The following is a 24,130-nucleotide window of genomic DNA, read 5'->3' on the forward strand; positions in this document are numbered from 1 at the left end:
TTTTTCTTTCTGAGATATATTCGTCTTGCCAGAACTAAGTAGTGTGTGGGAGCTTGTATTCTGACAACTGCATTGCCTGCTGCACATCTTCACGCCTCAGACTTCTTGCCTGTCTTGATGAGAACATCTCCAATCAGTTATTTTTTGCTCTTCTGACTTTTTCAGCAATTATACCATTCTCTTTGTTCCTCAATTTATTCAAATAATGTAATTGTGGCATATTCTGGAAAAGCATGTAATGCTCTAAAAATGTGAGTAGTTACAAAGTGTTCACAGATGCAACATCTCTCTCCATGCCCTTCAATCCTGGTTGCCTGGTCAACTTATATACAGGACACATTTTCAGAAGGGCAAGTGATAAATTATATCGCAATTTCTGTTATGCACATGCAATACACACCCATAGGTACATACACATAGGTATTGAAAGCTGGATGCCCAAAAACTGAGGCTATTTTTTTGAAAAGTGAGGCATATTACCATCTGCTATACTTGTATGGTGTCTAATGATAAAGGAGTCAATAATTTCCATTCAGTGTCCAGCGGGCAAGTTTGTACATTATAATAATCACCCATATAATTGCCAAACCTCAAGTGGGGATGTAAAGTAGAGCTGGTCAGAACATTTTAAGTAAAATATGTGGTTTTCTCAACATGGAAATGGGGCACAGGAAGAGACAGTGTAAGTGGAAAACCCAGATTCAAGTCCATCCTTCGCCTTCTTCAGAATGAGCATGGATGAAAAATTCTGCTCCAGATCAGGCAGAGCGGGGACTTGGAGCTGGGCCTTCCAGGCTGTGCACACTTCTCCAAGAAAATAAACCTCAGATTTTATCTGAAAACCAACATTTCACTGCAGTTCCATTTTGTGACAGGTTTTGGTTTCATTCCAGTGTGGAACCCAAATAAATTTCGAAACCTCAAAAAGATTTTGTGTAATGGAATTGTTCTCCTCTGGTCAGCTCTAATGTGTGTAGTGAACTCACTGCTAGATGTAGTCCCACCAGGATAGGAGCACTGAAGAAGTTTGTTTCATTTCATATACTGCATCTATTCTGTGATCGACGGAACATTTTGATCATTAGAGCTATCAGGCCATATCTGCACTATGTCTTTAAGTCAGCAAAACTTTTGTCATGCAGGAGTGTGAAACACACACACACATACACACACACAGAGCAATATGTTTTGCTGAAATAGGTACTGGCTGAGCTATTTTACTATGTCAACAGGAAAGCTCTCTTTGAATGGCATAATGTGGTTGCATGAGCAATTTTACAGCAGCACAGCTCCTATTGCTTCTGTAAGCTTGTAAGTGTAGATATGGCTTACATCTGAACTTTGTTAAAGGCACTCAAAAATGTAAAAGGAAAATAATCCTAAATTCAATCAGGTATGAATAAAATAACCTTCAACTAGCAGTTCTCTTGAGTCCCCTTCCATTAGTCTAAGCTAATTTCAGCAAGCCATTGAATCAGTAGAGTACAAAACAGCATACATGATAGAAAAGATGTGATTTCCCAATCCTGTAAAGTAGTTGTTAGAGCTGGTTAGAAAAATTCCAATTAAACAGCATTTCATCAGTATTTGCTGATTCTGCAAAACTGAAACATGTCCCAGAAATGTTCTGATTTTGCTGAAATTCTAACAGAACGCTATCTGCCAGGTGTCCTTCTACCTTACCCACATAATTCATTGGCAACCTGGACTTTCAGGGTCCCTGGCTCTGGAGCAGACAGTGGATGCAAACTGTCCTGAACCCAAGGACCACAGGACTTCCAGGATCCTAACAGAAATCAAAATGGATTTTGAAATAGCTAAATCCTCCATTAAATGGAATTACCTTTCTCCGCACATTTCTACTCATCATCCCTGTAGGCCAGTTCTAGACCTACAGGGTTTAATTCTTAACACCTCCCCATGTAAGTAGTCAGTAGTGCAATGAGAAGAGTTTCACTGACATGAGGAAGGATTTGCGGCCATGGACCCAATGTCATTGGGAATAGTGGGGTCACTTTCTTGGTATCAGTAATCATACTTAACCACAAATTAAATGATGCAACAAGGTAACATTTGAGTTATTTCTCAAATATCTCATTAATATTAGAATAAAAGGAGACTAGTATTACATTACTTTATCATTTAGTTTGACAAGCCTTGGAAATGGGTTACATAGGGGATTAGCAGTCAAAAGTTACAAGTCAGGAAGTTGATTAGGCAATTTATCTTTCAGCTATCTTACTGTTAGATTATTAAACCCTGACACTTGCAGCCATGCATGCTAATAGAGAACAATTTCTCAGCTACAGTGTAATTGCTGTTGCCAGTTTATTTTAGAGTAAAAGGTGCTACTGTTTCAAAGGGGATTAAGTTTATGGAAGAGTCTGGATGTTGACAATCAATCAGTGATGTGCTGCCAATATTGTAATAAAAGATTTTACTTCCTTAGCATTAAATAAACTATGTGTTCCACGGCACATATGTTTGCAGAGTCAGAGGTTAGGGGATATAAGAACTTACACAGAAAAGACCAGAGCTGGGGATTCTACCGATAGCCAAAATCAAAGCTACATTTTTGTGACAGTCATGGACTCTATGTGTTTTAAATAGAATGTCTAAGGCTTTAGATATTTCATTATTTCTCCGGGGTTTGAATCAAAATAAGCTCTAGGTTTACAGAGGTAGGCCCTGACCCTGCAGTTTATGGTGGTGGGTGGATTACTGCACCCACATGAAACCTCAGTTGCAAAGCCCTCTTCCTGGATGCTGGCAGTAATAGGAATGTGGCCTTAGCAAAAAGGTATCTGTCCAGGTTCTGCTACTCCTCCCTTGGCACAGTTTGATAAAGGGAAGCAAATGCAGCACGAGCTCTCTCCCTTCACCTATCTTCCTGCATTGCTGTTGCTGTGGGGGAGAATAGCATTTTAATAGTTCAAAGAAGCTGTATAATGTTGTTAATGGTTTAGATTGTGAGCTCTCTAGGACTCTGGCTGGGCCTTTGTATGATATTGTAAATATCTGTATTGCAAAATGAAAGATATTAAAATAATATGACCTATAACTATGGTGCTGGAAAATTGTTACTTTTGCCGCTCCTATCCCCCTAATTGTGATATTTTGGTAAAATTTAGTGTGACGAGCTACCAGCCCCCATCACAATGGGGGAAGAAGGTGACACGGCTTTGCAAACAAGCATATTAAATGCAACTGATTGAAGTGTTTACACATAGAATATATTGCTAACATTGTGTTCAAGTTGTGGAATTTGAATGAGGTAACACCATTGCTAGAATTAGCTGACTTTCTGGCCTCATGGAATTCTATGGCAAAAGTTCTATTCACTTCAGCAGGATTTACACATTCAAGATAAGATTGCAGGGTATGCTCACCTGTAGGGTTGTCAGGTGTCTGGTATTGAACCGGAAAGTTCAGTATTTTCACCTCCTGTCTGGTAAAAAAATTCAGAAAATACTGGACACCTAAAATTTCCGGTACTTTCTGATTTTTTCCCAGCCAGGAGGTGAAAATCCTGGGCTGTCCAGATCAATACAATGGCAGCCTGGCAACCCTAGTGCTTATCGGGTTCTGCAGGGGAGCTGTCCAGCCCACGCAGAGAGGCAAGATGGCGGACAGCCACCGGAAGCCTTATAAGGCCAAAAAGTCTCACCATGCGTTTCTTAAAGGGGCCACGCTGGGTTTTTTTTTTTTGCTTAACAATTCTTGGGGTCCTTTTTTGGGGGGGGTATTTTTTCTGAAACCATCTGGCAACCCTACTCACCTGGCAACGTTATTTGAAACTGCTTGTCACTTAGTGCTCCACAAAAGTATTTTTAATGGGTTGCTGGAAGAAAAGTCTTTTGTAGCAGGAATAATGTAATAGTACTGAGCTGAGTGAAACTAGCAAACCATTCTTCACACTGAAAGTCTCCCCAGTTTGTTCTGTGTGATGTTAAACAAAAACTCCAGCTCCAAGTTTACCTTTTTGTGACATCTGGAGGACGTCACACACGTCTGACTACATTAGGTACTTATATGAACCCCATTATTGTAGTACTGATGTGTCTCGTAGTCTTTAATATATTTATACTCATAGCACTCCGGTGAGATAAAGAAATCTCATAATTCCCAGATGAGAAATGGAGGCACAGAGGCCAGATTTCCAAAGTTATTAAAGTGCATAAGGATGCAGATACCTAGTGACATTTTCCAAATGAGCTAGAAATTAGGTTCATAGGTGTTTCTGGAAATCCAGTTACGTGCCTATCTGCAGCATTAGGCACCATTTACAAATCTGATACAGAGAGATTAAAGACCAGATTTGTAAAAATATTTAGGCATTGCAGCTCAGCATTGCATTGTCTAATTGATTTAGGGGCCTAAATATAATTTACAAAAGGATTTAGGCTTTTAATCCCCAGACCATTTCACACATGTGAAAGCACTAGCAACCTAAATGTAATGCAGCTTAGCTAAGGGTGGGACCTATAATCTTCTAGGTTCTATTCCCACTTCTGCTGCTCACTTATCTGACTCATAGTTTGTGTGGATGCACCATTATACAAAGGTTAATTAGGCTTTGCAGAAGTCCTGTGGGGTAGGTAAGTATCACTGTGCCCATTTTACATAGGGGAGTTGGAGGATGAGAAGAAATAAGTGAAATGGCCTTCTAGTCCCATACCAAGTCTATTAGACAGGGGCCCGCAGCCAAGCCATAGAGAATATATGGGAAATATTTTTCACTAAATAGTATTGTTAAGCGATTATATCTATTTATTTTAATTTATTTTTGTTTGTGAAAATGCTCCAAATTTGGTGAACTTGAAAATAACATTTGCTTGGGCAAAATTCTGATTGAAGTTAGTGGGAGTTTTGCATGAGTAAATACTAAAGGTTCTGTCACAACTTTGTCTTGGCAGCAACCCCTTAAAGGAGATATCTGGGGAGCAGAAGTACACATGTCCAGCTGCCTCCACTAAGCTCTGGGGTACATCAATCTAATGGGGCCAGCACTCTGCACTCCAACCGATGCCTTCTTGCTGTTTCTTTCCCCCATAGGAGTCCCAGTTTAGCCAAACGAAGCAGTGCAATCAGCAAATTAGGTTTAATAAAAGTATAAAGGAAAAGCAATAGATATTAAAGGTGAACAGGCAGGATATTGCAAGATGAACAGGCAGGATATTGTCTTCTCTTAATTCAAAAGGCCTTGGGTATACCCCAGTTCTCTCTTCCACCCCATGAGTTCACCTTGTCTCAATCTCTTTCCTCCTCTCAGCCCAGGGATCTATGCTCTGCTTTCTGCAAGGGCAGACATTCTGTTGGCTGGCAAACCTCTCTTGGGATTTCAATACCTGTGACCCCCATCTGAGTGGAATTCCCTCTGTGTAACTCCTCCTCCAGTGCTGGAATGATTTTCCCATGTAGATAGATGTGGCCATGCTAGCCAAGAGCAGCCTCCTTAACTCCTTCCATAGTGGGAAAGGTTTGTATGCCTTGTCACAGGGTCACTTTCATTTATTCACTAATATATTCAAACCAATGTGACTAAACATTATTCTTTTGATTTTTCTTCCTATGATGAATCATATCCTAAAGTCTATTGTTAACAACTGGATGCTTGCCACATTCACAGCTGAACAAGCTGCAGAAATATAAAAACATTTTCTGAACTAGCTAAGTGACAAACCTATTAAAAGCCTTTGATGGTGTGCAGTGTATTTGCGGCTCAAGCGTGGGATAATTTGCTGCATGCTTACCATTGTTGAGAAATGAAGTTTTAGGCACCATTTTGCTCACTGCTGAAGGGAAGGCTTAATGCTATATGCATTGTATATGCCTGCTCAGTCTTAGACAGTTACAGTGAGAGTGTCAATCTAATAAGAAAGAGCTGTAAATAATAGTCATTTGTAGCTTTTCATAAATGCACACCATATTTTACAAGCACCTGTCTTCCTCAGTCTCTGTCTTTGAATCCCTCCTCATCCCCTCCTTTATTACTGTAACAAGTTTAAATTCCTCATGTCTGACCTATGTTTAAACTCTCATTGCTCCAACTGGCCCTTTAGCCTCGTGATAGCTAAAGAAGATGGAAAAAAGAGGACAAGCTTTCATTGCAATAGCCAAGGAGTTAGAGAAAGCTGGTAGAGAATGCAGCTTCTCCCAAATCTGGAAGAGAAGAGAGCTCCCCTCAGCTTTAAGTGTTCTCCCTGTCAGTGATATCCACCTCACCAAACTCTCTTATTTCCTTTTCCTCCTATTCATAAAACAACTCCTCCTCCTCCTGCCTAGTTATATCCTCTAGAAGATTTATTTCTTCAGTAGATCCACAAACACTGACCCACAGCAGTCAAATGCCTTCCCCCTTCGCCCACCCTCAACTTCATGACTTTAAACATCTCTGACTAGTAGGATGCGTCTACACATTATGGGGCTTAACTCGAAATAAGCTACGTAAATTGAGTTACATCAATTGCATATCTTATTTTGAAATAGCTTATTTTGAAATAGGAAGTGTCTACACAGCACTTATTTCAAAATAGAGTACTCTTCCTCTGACTTCCCTTATTCCTCGTACAATGAGAGTTATAGGAGTCAGAGTAAGAAGTCCTCCAGTTTGACAGTATTTTGACACTATTTCAAATAACTGCCTGCTGTGCAGGCACCAAGTTATTTTGGAATAGCGCTAGTTATTTCAAAATAGTATTGCAGTGTAGATATACTCTTATACTATGTCTAGACGGCCCCTCTAGCACAAAAGTATATGCAAATGAGGTAAAGTATGGGATATCACTGTGCCTCATTTGCATAATTAATGAGGTGCTCGTTTTTGCGCAAGAGGCTTTTGCACAAAAAGAGCCATCTGCATGGTTCCTTTTGCACTAAAACCTCCTCTTGTGCAAGAGCTGTTCTTCCTCTTTCTTTCAGGAAGAATGGCTCTTGCGCAAGAGGGGGGGTTTTGCGCAAAAAGGAACTGTGTAGACGGCTGCTTTTTGTGCAAAAGCCTCTTGCACAAAAATGGAGTCTCATTAATTCTGCAAATGAGGCACAGCAATATTCCACGCTTCACCTCATTTGCATATTCTTTTGTGCAAGAGGGGGCAGTCTAGACATAGCCCCTGGGTTTTATACTGTCATCAATCAATGTGGTATCTAAGGGCTAGAATATTAGAAGTAGTTAGGTGCTTAGCTTTCACTGAGTACGTTCCATGTAAAACTAGTAGCAACAGTGAAGATCCTAGTGGGTTTAATGGAGTCTCTGACACTTCTGTTTTTTAAACCCTTTGCTTGGAGTAGCATTTGTTTTTTTATTTTCCCTCCCTTTGTTGGCTTTTTATTGTTGTTGGTAGGGGCTACAGGGCAGTAGGGTGTGTTCACATTGTTTTGTTCTTATGATGAGGAGGCCTTTTCCAAGACAAAGGCTTTGCAGCATTCCTAAAGATGCTCAGATTTTAGATTCACTTGATCTCTGGAAGCTCATGCCATAGTCAGATCTCTTAGGCAAAGAATGCTTTGTCCCCAGATTTCACATGCTTCAACCTGGAATTTGCAATCTGCATTGTGGCAGAGAAGCACAATGGCACAGCAGTTCATAGGCTGAATATCATTCTGTAATGTAGACGCAGCTTGATTTGTTAATTTCTTTGGAAGTTAGGACCAAAAGCCTTAAACTGGCAGCAACAACAGATGCATGAGCATGAGACTGATATGCTAACAGTGGACTAAGCCACAGAAGGCAGACAGTGGCAGTCTGTATTAACTGGCATCTGTGCGTCGTCAGTAAATCGGTACCCTCTGGTTGTTTCAATGTGTGTTATCTCTCTGGCTGTTAGACTGTGAGCCCTTCAAGCAGGGACTTGCTTTCCATTTGTGTTTTGTACAGTCCCACTAGGTGCCCGATTTTGAATCACTTACTCGACTGGTGAGCCAGCTCTCACACACAAGTATCCCCGCTGAGGTCAAGTGAGCAATTGTTCCACAGTGTTAAGGGTTTGTAATGTGGCCCTTAGTAGGCCAGATTCTCCCAACTCTTTGAATCAGCAGCTGCTATTAATTTCTCAATTATTTATGTACTTATTTAGCCATGACAGATTATGTCTGGTTTGTCTTCATCCCTTGTTTTTGAGGAAAGGCTCATGCAAAAAGAGTGAGGCTACTTCCATAAATATAGGGTAAAGGTTTTTCCATGACCCAAAGATCCCACCACCTGACAGACAAAATAAACAGAAGACAAAGTACAGGATAACAGTTCAGGGAAGTCATAATGTGGAAAGAAAACAAGAGAACTGAGGGAGTTACCCAGTGTTTCTACAATGAAGAGGTGGAAAAAAAAACTAAGCAGCACAGTTTTGGGGGATATATGCAGTAAAGCCCCTTACTCAGATTCCTGGGGCCTCCACTGTATCTCCCCAACATTTATTAATTTCCCAAATCCCCAAAACATAAACATATTCAAGATAAGAAAATGTAATTAAAATCTATTTGGCTGTAGAACAGTCTGCTACGAGCAGAGGTTGAAGCTCCACATTTGAACTAATATCTAAAAGGCAGTGCTGTCAGATGGGTGTAGCAGGTGATTCAAGTTAGCCACCATCTGTGCAAACTCCCGCATACAATGAATGAAGCGGTGCCATGCAAGTTAGCTATAGAGTAAGGGGAATGATTGGTTAAGTTACATCTGATATTACAAAGGCCTAGGACTTGAATTGCAGTTGCATAGCCTTACTAGAGCTGTACACTACACAGGTGCAATTTGTAAAGTGAAAACTTACAAATGGGATGCCAACAGGTGTGAATCTCAGGGAGATTGAACCTGGTGCTAATTCTGAAAAAAAACAGTCCTCCACTGTGCTTGTATCTATTTCCATCATTTCACACTGATTCAGTAAACAGTATGGGCTTCAGAGTGACACACAGACAAATGACATTCCTAGAATCTTATTATAGATACTGGAATGTAGAAAACACTTAGGATCTGAGTCTATCACCTGAACTTCTATTGAGATTGAAATTGAAATCACTGGGACTGCTTGTGGATCTGGGTATTATTCAGCAAGAGAAAAACAAGCAAAATTAGGCCCATTGTGTATATATTAGGGAACAATCCTCCATTGGGAAAATGTATGTGAGAAAAAAACTACCTTGAATATTCAAAATGTGTGGCTCTGTGGTCTGTAAGACCTGGAAAGGAAATGTACTGCACTCTGTTTTATGCACTGCTGGATGGAAGCATGAGTTCAGATTCCAAAATAATGTAGATTGCGTTTTTGTAGAGGTGACATTCTATATGAAATAGATCATTCCAATGGACATTGTGTGAAGCCAGGGTAATGACTTAAAAAGTGGTGTTATGCCAAAAGAAATATGAACCTGAGTCAGTAAATGCAGATTTTAAGAACTTGTTTTTTTTCCAGATGTGTATTTATGATAGCATTGTGAGCCCCTAGTACCATACAGACTATGCAAATCTTCCTATTTTTAGGTTTCTATGACCTTTGGAATACCTAAACTTGCACTGAGCTCAACAAGCTTCTATTAAAAATTTACAGATCTTATCTAATACGTAAACTGCAGTGTGGACTAAAGAAGAGACTGGAGGAAGAAAATATAAATGGTAACTCTGTAAGCCTTTGCAGTAAACAAAATAGTCAGAAAAAAACCACTAACAGCAAAAAACATAAAAGAATCCACATCACCTATTCCTTCCTGATTGCCAGGCAAAGGAAGTAGAAAAGGTGATTTAAGACAGAAAAACAGAGGCAGTTTTTTATAGGAATGCACTATCTGCTGAATAGTGACTATAACTTTAGTCTTAACAGTGGTACCATTGAAGTCAAAAGTAAATTTGCCACTGACTTCTATGAGACCTGGATCTATCCCTTTGTAATCCTATAATCCAATGGGTATTAGTATAGACCAGACCAAATGAGTGAGGGGCTTTGTTTCTTAATAGTGACTGCCCCATATAAAAAGTTAATGAGCCTGTCAATTACCAGATGTTTTCAGTTTTAAAGATTACAGGTTCTAACTCAGCTGTTCGTCCAGATTTGCTTATACTTGCACTATGTAGAATGCACCAGTTTTGCTTTACAGATGTTTATGTGAATGTTTTCTCATGTCTCAGTTCTTCAAAGTGTGTTCTTCATAAGAATTGCCTTTGATCCTAAGATTCAACACATTCAAAATCTTGAAGGAAAATAGTAAAAAATGCTGAGTTTCTACTGGTTTCACAAAACTGAAAGTTTCACAGGGTTTCAGTGCAAAGCAGAAATGCAAGATTTGCAATTTCAGGTTTGACTGAAAAAGTTTTGTACAAAATGTATCAGAGAACCCTCCTATGCACAAACACAAATCCTATTAGCTGATTAATTAAGGAATTAACAGGTGCACTTATTAGTAATTATGTTTTTCTCAAGGTACACATGTCTTGGTTAGGGTATAATCAAGTCCAGATTTCAGAGAAAATAATAATTATCAAAAGATTATATTAATTAAAGAAGAAGATATAGGGGTCCATTCAAAAGTGTCTGGTGGTCGGCATTTGTACCACACTCCACCTACTACCCCAAATTAAATGTATTGAAATCAATGGCTGTTATGCATACATGGCACTCAAGAACATAAAATAAGAACAGCCATACTGGGTCAGACCAAAGGTCCATCTAACCCAGTAGCCTGTCTTTTGACTGTGCCTGGTGCCAGGTGCCCCAAAAGGAATGAACAAAACAGGTAATCATCAAATGATCCCTCTGTTGTCTTCCATCCCCAGCTTCTGGAAAACCTCTGAAAATTGTTCTATAAGTTTCTCAAATTAGACATCCTAGAGCCCAATGAGACTTGCCCATACTCACATAGGGTATGTCTACACTACCCTCCTAGTTCGAACTAGGAGGGTAATGTAGGCATACCGCACTTGCAAATGAAGCCCGGGATTTGAATTTCCCGGGCTTCATTTGCATAAGCGGGGCGCCGCCATTTTTAAAACCCCGCTCGTTCGAACCCCGTGCAGCGCGGCTACACGGGGCACGAACTAGGTAGTTTGAACTAGGCTTCCTAGTTCGAACTACCGTTACACCTCATTCCACGAGGAGTAACGGTAGTTTGAACTAGGAAGCCTAGTTCGAACTACCTAGTTCGTGCCCCGTGTAGCCGCGCTGCACGGGGTTCGAACGAGCGGGGTTTTAAAAATGGCGGCGCCCCGCTTATGCAAATGAAGCCCGGGAAATTCAAATCCCGGGCTTCATTTGCAAGTGTGGTATGCCTACATTACCCCGCTAGTTCGAACTAGCGGGGTAGTGTAGACATACCCATAGAGAGTAGGGATGTTAAGGACTAGTCGACTATCCGATCAGCAAATGCTTATTGGATAGTTAAGTTGACTAGTCGCTTCCCCCCCCCCCCCCTTGCTGCCTCTATCAGATACAGGCAGCAAAGGGGACAGAAGGGGATACTTCAAAGTGGCAGCACCACATAGAGCCTGGGGTACGGGCTCCATGTAGCGCTGCTGCTTTGAAACACCATGCCGGCATTTCAAAGGGGCAGCGCCGCACAGCTGATCCCAGGCTCCACGTGTCACTGCCCATTTGAAACACCACCATGGCATTTGAAAGAGGCAGTGCCGCGTGGAGCTGACCCCGGGCTCCATGTGGCGCTGCTCCTTTGAAATGCTGAGGTGGCATTTCAAAGTGGCAACGCCGCGTGGAGGCTGGGGTTAGCTGGGGACTCTCTAGATGACCCCAAGCTCCGTGCGGCATTTCCGCAGAACCCGGAGTCAGATGGGGAGTCTCCAGGTGATCCTGGATTCCGTGATCTGCTGCCACTTTGAAATGATGCACGGAGCCCAGGATCAGCTGAAGAGTCCAGCTGACCCTGACTCTGCATTGCGTTTCAAAGTGGCAGCACCACATGGAGCCCGGGGTCAGCGAGGGACTGCTGACCCCATGCTCCATGAGGGCATTTCCACCTTTAAATGCACAAGAGCTCCCGCTGGGGACTCTTGTACATTTCAACGGTGGCACGCTGCATGTAGCCCGGGGCCATTATCCAAGGTAAAAGCATCAACGTGACTGAGCAGTTACATAAAATTATAACAAAGTTTTCTTAGAATTGGTTCCTCTTTATTGCTTTTGTATGTTTTCTGTTTCATTTTACTGTATTACCTTTTGTTCAGTATATTAAATTACATATTTATGGATCCGTCACAGGGATATGAAAACAGACAGAAGAAACATAAACGGGTTACTGAAAATTGTATGCAGGCTATTCGAGGATAGAAGCTGCATTATACCTAACATCACAATCTTGTGCAAAAATATTAGCATCAGGCACTTTAAAAAGTGATTGTTATGATTATATAACGGTAGGATGGGTAAAAGAGGGACATGACCAGCTGGAAAATGAAATGGCTCTGCTCAGGTTTTGAACATGTCAACAGATAATGAAAAAAAAGGGGGGGAGGAGCTGTTATGGGGACAGGAAGTTTTGCTTATAAATAGAGTATCATTTACCTCATGATGCTGCAGAAATCAACTCTTGCTGCAGACTTGTGCTACAGCGTGAAACCAGAGTAAACAACATTGGTCAAATCATGGTGTACACCAGAACATTTACACTAGGGCTATGTCTAGACTGGCATGATTTCCCACAAATGCTTTTAACAGAAAAGTTTTTCCGTTAAAAGCATTTGCGGAAAAGAGTGTCTAGATTGGCACGGACGCTTTTCCGCAAAAGCACTTCTTGTGGAAAAGCGTGTGTGCCAATCTAGATGCGGTTTTGCGCAAGAAAGCCCCGATCGCCATTTTTACCGTTGGGGCTTTTTTGCGCAAAACAGTGTTTAGCTGTCTACACTGGCCCTCTTCCGCAAAAATATTTCTGGAAAAGGACTTTTGCCCGAACGGGAATGTCAAAGCATTTGCGCAAGAAGCACTGATTTCGGACAGTAGAACATCCGTGCTTTTGCGCAAAATCAAGCTGCCAGTGTAGACAGCTGGCAAGTTTTTGCACAAAAGAAAAACTTGCCAGTCTAGACACAGCCTAGGGGTTTGCAAAACAGCTGCATGAGCAGCTAAAAATGCAGTGTACACAAGGCAGTCATGTTCAGTAACAAAAAATGTTGCTAATATTTACACAGGTGGAGAAAACCTTCCAAATCATCAGACATCCTCAGAAGTTCAGTAACATCTTTCTGATTCTATAGACAGCCTGAAACAATTACTGAGACTGTCTAAACTACAGACTTTACAGCAGCACAGTTGTGCCACTGTAAGATCTCCTGTGTAGCCACTTGATGGCAAAAGGAGAGAGATCTCCTGTCCACACAATTAAACCACCCCAATAAGTGGCCTGTTTTTCTCTCCCTACACTCGACCAACAAAAGGGCTAGTGCAGACATAGCCTCAGATTTATGAAATGCTCCATTTATAACAATGAGTTGTTAACTTAAACTGAATCATGAATTCACTATTTTAATATTGATAATTGTTTAGCAGAACTGTCCAGATAATTGTTTAGCAGAACTGTCCATAATAAACTTTATCCATGTTTATTTTTCTATTACTTTTGGGCATGTCAAAATTTCTAGCTTTTTCTCTGTCTTCTACAGAGAAGTTATTTGTTATCAAGAAAAAATAATGTGTAACACTGCAAACTGAAAAGCAAAGAGTAAAATAAATGGAATGTAGTATTAACAACATGTAACACTGGGTTGTTTGTAGTATTCATTTTCATATTTAATTGAGTAAAAACGTCTTTAAAAAAAATCCTGTAGCTGCTGCAGAATTTCCAGTCTGCTGGAGAATCCTGGGGACTTTGGCACACATTTAGTTTTAGCTTTCCAACCACTATAGAAGACCTTGCTTAAAAATGGAAGACAAATTGGAAACTGGAGGAATGAATCAAAACAGGAAAACAGTGTTCTTCAGATCAATTTCCTAAAGGTTTCCTTGACAAGCTTTCTTCACCAATTTTGTTGAGTGGTTCATGTTAGAGAGGTTGTCTGTTATTGGCAAGTTTCATTACATTTTACAGTTTATTAATAAACAGTGTCTTGGCTCCAACAAGAAAGGGCAAAAAGGATGAATAGAAATTCCCTGCACAATTAATCTCATTGGTGCAAGGCAGTAATCTATAGGGTGGGCTTCTGCCTGTTTTAAGGGTATATTCTGCAGCTACTATGAACAAGAATAAAACACATTGGCCTGCTGCTAATGAAGATGGTAAAAACCTAAGTACTAGCTGGTTAGGGACTAGATATGACTCTCTTATAGACCACTGTGTCATTGTCAACACATAACACATATGTCAGGGTATGTCTACATTAGCCACCCTTGTTCGGACTAGGGTGGCTAATGTAGTCATTCGAACTTGCAAATGAAGCCCGGGATTTAAATATCCCGGGCTTCATTTGCATGTTCCCAGGCGCCGCCATTTTTAAATGACCGGTAGTTCGAACTCCCTGCCTCTGGCTACACGTAGGAGGAGTAATGGTAGTTCAACTTAAGAGTTTTAATTCGAACTACCTACCCCGTGCCGAACTAGGGTGGCTAGTGTAGACATACCCCCAGTGATTAGCTTGATATGCTTCCTGGTGCATGTATGTCTCTCGAGGTATTCTGCCCGCCTGGCTGGTTATTTTGCAAGAGGCCTGTTTTGTATCTGGCACTGAAGATTCATAAACATGAAATTCAGCTCTCACCAGCTGCCAAAGGGAGAGAAGATTCATAGTGAGACCCTCCACCAAGACACCCTTAACATCCCCAGTGTGGGCAACTAGGAACTGTCAGCAAAAATATCTAGACTCATCTCAGCCATCACAAAGAGACACGGGCAGACTCTGAAAGAAGTAGAGTAGAACCAATACATTGGATAGCATGCAACACCAGCATAAAAGACTGTTCAGTTTGTAAGACACTTGTATAAATGAAATCATATACTTCTAGTATGGAATTTGGCTACTGCGTTCTGTGTTGGCTGAAACTTCAACTGACCTTCATACACAGCCCGGCTAGGTCACTTCATTGATTCACCTTAGAGGAAATAATAAAGACATGGATGAAATAATAAAGACATGGAATCCTCACGTGATCCCTCCCCTGTCACCCACTTCCAGAGAAACAGAGGCTAGGGACACCATTCCTACCTATTCTGGCTAATAGTCATTGATGGACCTAACCTCCATGAATCTATCTAGCTCTTTTTTGAATCCTGTTAAAGTTCTGGCCTTCACCACATCCTCTGGCAAGGAGTTTCACAGGTTGACAGTGCGCTGAGTGAAGAAAAACTTCCTTTTGTTTGTTTTAAACCTGCTGCCTATTAATTTCATTTGGTGACCCCCTTAGTCTCCTCTTTTCTAAGATGAAAAGTCCAAGTCTTTTTAATCTCTGTTCATATGGGATCTGTTCCAAACCCCTAATCACTTTTGTTGCCCTTTTCTGAATCTTTTCCAATGCCAATATATCTTTTTTGAGATGAGGAGACCACATCTGTATGCAGTATTCAAGATGTGGGCATACCATGGTTTTATAGAGACAATAAGATATTTTCTTTCTTATTCTCTATCCCTTTTTTAATGATTCCTAACATTCTACTTGCTTTTTTCACTGCCACTGCACACTGAGTGCATGTTTTCAGAGAACTATCCACAATGACTCCAAGATCTCTCTCTTGGGAAGCACTTACATAAGTGTCTCCAGGCCAGCAACCCTGTGGCACCGCCAATGCAGGCTAGACTCCCTGCCTGCTGCAGCCCCAGACTGCTTGAAACTTCAGACTATTCCCTCCACGTGGCTCTCAGCTCCAGGAAGGGGAAGAGGCTTGCGTTGCCCCCATCCTCCAGGCCAATCTCTCAGCTCTTATTGTCTGGTTGTTTCCAGCCAATAGGAGGTGAGAGATTGGTTCAAATCTGTTCCTATTGGCTGGTTGTTTCCAGCCAATAGGAGCTGAGGATTGGGCTGGGGGCAGAGAGATCACACAAAGCTTCCCCTGCCTGCAGAGCAGTGACCTACATGGACTGCGCTTTAATCCATGACAGCTGCATGCCTGAGGGTCCCAGTAGGGTGCTCTAGGGGCCGGATCTGGTGGTTTGGAGGGCCAGATCCAGCCCCTGGACCATATTTTGCTGTATCAATGCTTTGTGTCTGTAGTCATCATGAAAGGAGTTTTGCTAAATGCATAGCATCTGTTTAAACCATAACTGCAATTGGAGGATTTGTACTGGCATTTTATCCCAGTCAGTGAAGTTCAGAATTTCAGTTGGAGCTCAGATTTTCATCACACAAAACAAATGGATTGATTAGATTACTTTTCATTTTTAAAGCACCAACTGTATTCCTGGTTCATGCTTCAATAACATTTATATGCTGATTTTAAAATCAAAAGAGCTACAGTGCAGTTAATGTATAGGTTTGATTTTTTTGAAAACTGGACACTTCAATAATCTAAATACAGTATACATGTCTCAGCAGAAGCTTGAGTTTGTTGTTAAAGTTTAACTTTTCTGCTTAGAATCTAAATTTCAAACCTATGTGTAACCAGGGTCTCAGAGAAGGCCACACTGAAGTTACTCAGTACGGGCAAGGTGCAAAGAATGGGCTAGATAAGCTCCAAAGATGGTGGTCATTCCAGTACTAAGATGCACCAAGCTAGACTCAACACAGCTTCTATAATACCTAAGGGTACATCTGCACAGCAGTTTTATTTTGGAATAACTAACATTATTCCGAAATAACAAAAGAGCATGTCTACACTAAGGGGCTATGTCTAGACTGCAAGCCTCTTTCGAAAGAGAGCGTCTAGACTGCACGCGGAACTTTCGAAAGAGCAAGCCGCTTTTTCGAAAGAAAGCACCCAGTGAGTCTGGATGCTCTCTTTTGAAGAAGCCCTATTTACATTCAAGAACGCCTTCTTTCGAAAGAAGCACTTTCGAAAGAAGGCGTTCTTCCTCGTGAAATGAGGCTTACCGCCGTGGAAAGAAAAGCCGCGTTCTTTCGATTTAATTTCGAAAGAACGCAGCTGCAGTCTAGACGCAGGTGAAGTTTTTTCGGAAAAAGGCTACTTTTCCCGAAAAAACCCCTGAGTCTGGACACAGCCAGGATGTTAAAATGTGGTTCATTGACTAGTTGACAGGCACTTCCACATTCCTCCTTTGAAATGTACATTTCAAAGGAGGAATGCAGAATTCCGCGTACAGCCCAGGGCTAGGGGGAAGTCCCGCTGACTCCGAGCTGCACACAGTGTTCCTGCTTTGAAATACACAAGAGTCTCCAGCGGGGGCTCTTGTGCATTTCAAAGACATGGAGCCTGGGGTCAATTGGAGACTCTCAGTCCCCGCTAACCCATGGCTCCATGCTACACTGCATGCCGCTAGGAGCCCGAGTTCAGCTGGGCAGTCCTGGAACCCGGAGTCAGCTGCCACTTTGAAGTACCCCTTCCCCCCCACTTTGCTGCCTCTATATCATGGAAGCAGCAAGGGGGCGGGGGAATATTGACTAGTCAATTAATCAAAAGACTATCTAATAAGCAAATGCTTATTGGATAGTCGATTAGTCTTTAACTTCCCTCCAAGCTTTTATTTCGACATGTTGAGTTGGAGGACTTCTTACTCCTACTCACGGTAACCCTCATTTCACAAGGAGTAAGGGAAGATGAAGGAAGAGTGTTCTTCCTTTAACTTCCTGTTGTATAGGCAATGCCAAAAGCCAAGTTAGGCTATTTTGACTTAAGCTACGCAATTGACATAGTTGCAGTTGCTTAGCTTAATTCGACTTTAGCTCTGCTATGCAGACATACCCAGCTGATTACCCCAAAGTCAAAACACAATTCCCTTAAAGTAACCCAGCTTTGGGCTTCCATCCAGACACCTAAGGCAAATATGATGATTATTGAAAATTTTATTCATCATATAAGAAAGTGTTACCAATATCAAAATATAGGAGGCATTATATGCCAGGTTAATTAACATTCTTATTAGATCATATTAAAATACAGGCTTGTGGTCAATTCTCATGAACTAAACTAAAATCTAGGAAAAAAGAAAAGAGAGAATATTGGTTAAAAGATCAAAATACATGCAGACATGATTAGAGTTCAAAGATCATTTTCCTAGTAGTGATGGTAAAGCTTTGTAGTTGCAAAAGGTTCTTTCAGAACTAGTCCATAGATAATAATTCAATGTTCATATCAAATGTGATCCAGATGGAACTGGATGTATCAGGTTTATGACTAAAGCTTCCCCTGCATAAAGCATCAGTCAGCTCTGAGATAAAAAGGATCAGGATCCACCAGCTTTTTAGACAGTTCCAGACCTTCTTTTGACAGCTTGGAGTCCTTAGCTGAACAGGCAATTGTCCTGACTTTGAAGTAGGCCTACTTCCTGAGCATCACTGGTAATTAGCTACATAGATTAACATAAGGCAATTGCCTATTTTCTACCATTTGCAGATGATCCACTGTATACTTCACACAGAAATCAATCCAGTGGTATCCAACTCATCTGATAAGTGGGTGGTGCCCACAAAAACTCATGAACTTGTATATATATTTTGTTAGTCTTTCTGTTGATTATATTGTGAGCTGATGTTCAAGAATGTTAAGTAGCTGCCTTTTTTGCTTTAGGAAATATATGAGAATGTCACTTTAAATCGGCAAGGAGGGCACAGGTACAGTATGCTTCCTTTTCCATGCTTTATTTGTGATTTATTAAAGCCGGCAAATTGAATTTGTGAACGAAATTTGGCTATATACTATATACTGTAAACATTAACTTTTTTTTTTTTTACAATTATTGAATAAATAATGAAACAGTAATGCTGCTGCTCTTTCTTGGGAAGAAAATAAATGGCCATAGAATTGGAGAGGAAATGGTCCTGTCCAGTAGGAAGAGCCCTCACTTCCTAGAGCTGGATGGTTTTTGTTAAGTTTGATGCTAACCCAAAAGCCACACTTACTCTTCTGGCCTTTACTGCCGGTGATCAGGTGTACATTAAAATAATTTGTGCTGAAAAGAAATATAAGTAACATATTCAGGGCTGGAACTTCAGCTGTGCCAGAGAACCATTTGATGCAGTTGGGTCAAAAGGCACCTTTAAGCCTCCTTTGCACTCTCCAAATTTTTGGGTCTGTGGCAGACAGGTCAGCACTCAGAATAATTTAGCTAAACTGAAGGTATCTTTTTTTTTCAGTTATGCAGTCTGGGATGGGACTGTGGTAGGTGTGAGGAGGCACAGGTTTTCTACCCTCAGACATCTTGTTAAGGTAGCTTTCCACTCAGAGCACAGGCTGGGGTCTATCCCAGTCTGTGCTGTATGTTACATAGCTTACAAACTTTCCATATAAAAAGTCTATTGTAAATTATTATTTTGTCCATTGACACAGAATTTGCATGTGGTGATGCTGGTTGTTCTCTCATTTTGCATTTTCATTCTTATGAACAAAAAAAGTAGAGCTGCAAAACAGGGTTTTTTAAATACATCTGGAGAAACTAATAATAGTGTAGGCTCCAGCCTGTCTTTGTGAGGTGTACACAGGGATGGGTTTTTTTTTTTTTTGGTTTTAAATGTCATACAAAGGAAACAATTCTTTCTTGGGGAATATTCAAATTTTAAAGCAAGGTACATGGAAAAAAACGTGATGGAGACCAGGAAAACTTGGTGAAGTGTGCAAATGACTTATGTTCTCATGCCTTCCTATCCAAGTTACCTGAGTTGATGCACATAAATTAAGTCCTTGTTAGCAAAATCTTCTAAAAGTACATAGCAGTGTTCTTTATAACATTTATCATCCAGAATATAGAGAGTAAAAGGGGAGTCAGATTAGGCTGTTTATTAGTAACTCCACTGTGATGACTTGTATATTACAGTGTGGCACAGTGACATCACTTCACGTACCAATATTCCATGGGACGCTTGGAGATCAGTCAAACTGAACGAGGTAAATGAGGCAGCACTAGGGTTGCCAAGAGTCCTGTTTGGGAACCTGGCATTGGCCAGTCAGATGTTCTGACTGGACACCAGGGCTGTGTCTACATTGGCACCCTTTTCCGGAAAAGGGATGCTAATGAGACACTTCGGAATTGCAAATGCCGCGGGGGATTTAAATATCCCCCGCGGCATTTGTATGAACATGGCTGCCGCTTTTTTCCGGCTCGGGGTTTTTCTGGAGAAAAGCACCAGTCTAGATGGGATCTTGCGGAAAATAAATCCTTTTCCGGAAGATCCCTTATTCCTACTAGGAACTCCTACTAGGAATAAGGGATCTTGCGGAAAAGGGTTTATTTTCCGCAAGATCCTGTCTAGACTGGCGCTTTTCTCCGGCAAAAACCCGAGCCGGAAAAAAGCGGAAGCCATGTTCATGGAAATGCCGCGGGGGATATTTAAATCCCTGGTGGCATTTGCAATTCCGAAATGTCTCATTAGCATCTCTTTCACGGAAAAGGGTGCCAATGTAGACACAGCCCAGAAGTCTAATTACTGAGAGCAGGGGGAAGCATTGGGTCATCAACCTGAACCAACTCCTACTCAGCTGGGGCCACTTCTGCCTCTCATGGGCAGGCATGCTTTGTATCAGCAGTTACTGATCCCATCCCATCCCTGGAACAGCAGAAGCCCAGCTGTGGATGAAGGAGTGAGGTGGAGGGGATTGAGCGATGAGGAAGGGAGGAGGAAGAGCCATGAGCAACAAGGGGGAAGAGCGCACAGAAGTTAGTAGGGGCTGGACCTTGGAGAAGAGACAGAGTGAGGACAAGGCAGGGGCTGGGCCTCAGGAACCAGGGGTAGAGCAGTGAGGACCTAAGAGGGGAAGAGGCCACACAGGGGGCTGAGGGACAGTCTGATGCACTCCAGCTGTAGTGTTTAGTTTTCAGAGATTAGAAAGCTGGCAATCCTAGGTGGTACTTGGGCATTGAATGGTTTGGCCACTAACTTGGTACATTAGGCCTCTTTGATGCAGTTAATTACCTGAGAATTTTTCCAATAGCTCTCTCATCTGTTGCTCAAAGATAGTCAGTCCTCTCCTTTTAAACCAAGGTTTTATTTGAATCTCAAAGGGAAGCACCTATTCAAAATATGCACCTTGATTTAAGCTGCAATCAACTAAGCAAAAATGTTTTACTGGGAAAAGCATCTGAATAGCTCCACCAAAGCAGTCGTACATTGTACAGAACCTGATCACATATGTAGCTCCATTTAAAGTTGATCATACCTGTGAAATACAATGACAGATTTAGGGGCAAGCTATGGAGAGCAGAATAGAGCCCTTTTGTGTATAAACTAAAGGCTGAAACCTTTGCAATTTAGTATATCACTATTATGCTCAAAATGAGCCTGGAAGTGACCGTTAGCAGATGAAATGAACAAATATCTACTGCTCCATCACTCAGGCTCCTATATTCACTTATCTTTACATCCCCTTCTCCCGCCAAAAAATCCTAAATATGAGCCCTCTGTGGATTAAGGGCTAACTTTCCAATCAGGTTTCTACCTGGCCTCCATCTCTGCATATGCCAATTTCACAAGCAGGCTACTGCACCTGGTGTAAAAAAATCTGCTTAAAATGCTGACACTATTTAAAGGGCATGCATGCATGGGCTGCCTGCATCTGCAGGGAATGGGCACAGGCAAGTGTACATACAAAAAACAAAGGCTTCCCTACAGAAGTGTTCTAGATGTCTGAGAGGATGCATGGTGCTAAACATGAATAACAGACCAGGAAAAACATTGGAGCCTTCATCACACAACCATGACTCCAGTGCTAGCATGGGTCTCCCATTAACAATTGCACTACCTAGGCATCACTACAACAGCACCACATCACTCCCTCAGGGATCCCCCAATGTCTATTCCTGTTGGTAGCAAGTAGGTGGATATCAAGATACACACATGTCCTATCCTCAGGGGTAGGGGAGCTTGCCAGCCTAAGTGGGAGCCAGGATCTGTGCAGGGAACTCACTTCGGGAATGAGACTTGAGTTGCAGCATCTGAAGCTTGAGAGCAGGAGCTCACGATGCAATCTGTTCTGTGAACAACCTTTTCCATGTTATTTCTGGCTGCTTCTGCAATGTGTCATTGAATGCTAGTCATATTACGAAGCACAATAATTGCATCGCCTCCTTTCTTTGTTGCTCACTCTGACTGTTGATTAAACAATCTATGAACTGCTATTAGTTATAACATGTAAGGGCAAAATCCCACTTCCCATCTGCAGCTGGGACCCACACAAGCAGAAAAATGCCCTTTAGCTCTCCCTCGCCCTCCTCCCACATCTTAAACCTCTTTTACCTTTAGGAGTTCAATTATACAACAGATACGGGTAAAATTTGTGCATTTTCTTATTTGAACCCACCTTTTTAGTTTACACTGCCATGTTTAACGCTGAGCACCACTGAAAACCCCAAATAACTAAGCCTTGTTAGTTTTAATGTGCTAATGCAACACAACTACTACTACTAAAACCTTGTACTCCAAATGGAGCATAGGTCATCTACAAGTCCCCTCCCTTCACTCTGTCTTGAGACAAAACTTCTAACCAACTCCGGGAATACTCCAATTGTCATTCTTCAATCTCAGTAGATCTTCTCCACATTGTACGAAGTCTTCCTCTTTTGCGTTTTCCTTGTGGGTTCCATGTGAGAGTTTGACAGACTATACTGAAAGATGGTTTTCTGAGAATATGGCCTAGCCATCCCCACTTTCTTCGCTTGATTTGAACGTCAAGTGGTTCTTTTCCTGCTCTGTTCCAAAGCTCCTCAAAGTTCTGCTATTTGATGCGAAGAATGTACCTCAGGCATCTGTTTATGAATGTCTGTAGCTTGTGATTTAAAGACTTTTTAGTATACCAAATGCAACACAAGCTGGCAACTATATTAAATACAAAATGCAGCAACATGCAGGGATGGAGTCAATACATGGGTTTAATCTTTTGTTTTTTTTATAGCGAATGGTGTGACAAAGTGAGCCATTTTTAATCTTGTGTTTAAATGTGTGCCTCAATTTCCCTTGTATGTTGCACAAGTCAGTAGGAGGTGGGACAAGGGTGTGTAATCACTGCAGAGATGCTTACAGGGTAAGCGTGACTGTGCCCAGACAATGACTAGACCCACTATATCTTAGCAATTGATGGCCGTGGCCCATCCTCTTCAAGGTAACTGAAGCTGGAGAACAAAGGCAAAATAAGTGACCAGTTTTCCTGGGAAAGAGACAAAAGACAGAGGAAAGGCAACTGGGCTTGGCTGAGGGTAGGTGGCTGGCAGCTAGTCAGTCTCCTGGTCTGGAACTCACAGGAAGAGACCAGGGCTCTGGATCTTCCCCAGTTGGACTTTGCTGACTCTTCCTTCTTTTCTGTGCTTACTAGAACTGCTCTACTCTGTGTCCCATGTGAGTAATTAACCCCTTTATTTTACAACCTTGGATGTGAGTCACTGCTGACTGTGGAAAACTAGGGCACACACCCTCTTTGCGGGGGGGCATGTGAGGCTTCCCCAAATGTCCTGTTCAGATGGACTCACTGCTGTGGGGAGCTCATGACATGAAACAGAGTACTGAATGTGCCACGGTCATACCCAGGAGGCACCAACACAGGTTTGTCCTTGTGGGAGTATGGCCCAAGGGGAAGTCACAATATAAGATGGCTGAACTTCCTTCCGAGCTGGTCTAGAGCAAGTAGCCTGTTTTCCCCTGACACATGGCCCAAAATGTAGGAACAGGTTTTATCACTTCCAAACTAAAGGTAAATTAGAAATGATGGGTCAAATTCTGATTTCATTCTTATTTTCATATAACAGCAACAACTGCTCCAATGAAACTGCCACATGTTCCTGACCTTTGGTCAAAGCCAATAAGATTTGGATGATTTCTACCCTCACACTATAAATTGGCCCATTTTACCACTTGGTACCAATTTAAGAACCTCCCCCAAACATATCAGGCACTTGTTTTCATTATTTTTTCAAGGAAAATTCTACACGTGCTATTAGCTGCAAGCCCATTTTAGGTGTTCCCCCTGCAGTTGTACAAAAACGAGATGGACAAAGGGGAAGGAAAACAGTCATAAAGGGTCCCAAACTTGTAGAAGTAGACAAATGGGGATTTGCAAGACATGTCTTGACCTAATCATGGTGGTAGCTAATCCAAGGGAGTGTCATACGACT

General features: G+C 41.6%; 2 long non-coding RNA genes across 5 annotated transcripts in view; one reads left to right on the forward strand and one right to left on the reverse strand.

Annotated features, from left to right (window-relative positions):
- Nucleotides 1-24,130, forward strand: part of LOC142829946 (uncharacterized) — a 325,854-nt gene that overhangs the window by 196,473 nt on the left and 105,251 nt on the right. For 2 of the 4 annotated variants that reach the window (XR_012904896.1, XR_012904894.1), the window contains exon 2: nucleotides 18,604-18,647. The exons of the other annotated variants lie outside the window; for them this stretch is intronic. This is a non-coding gene — a long non-coding RNA (uncharacterized LOC142829946). The remainder of the gene's footprint in view (nucleotides 1-18,603; nucleotides 18,648-24,130) is intronic. 4 annotated transcript variants of the gene reach the window in all.
- LOC106732876 (uncharacterized) overlaps nucleotides 1-24,130 on the reverse strand; it is a 196,604-nt gene that overhangs the window by 46,325 nt on the left and 126,149 nt on the right. The gene's annotated exons all lie outside the window — the stretch shown is intronic.

Source organism: Pelodiscus sinensis, chromosome 6 (genome assembly GCF_049634645.1).
Source record: "Pelodiscus sinensis isolate JC-2024 chromosome 6, ASM4963464v1, whole genome shotgun sequence".
Lineage (NCBI taxonomy): Eukaryota > Metazoa > Chordata > Testudines > Trionychidae > Pelodiscus > Pelodiscus sinensis.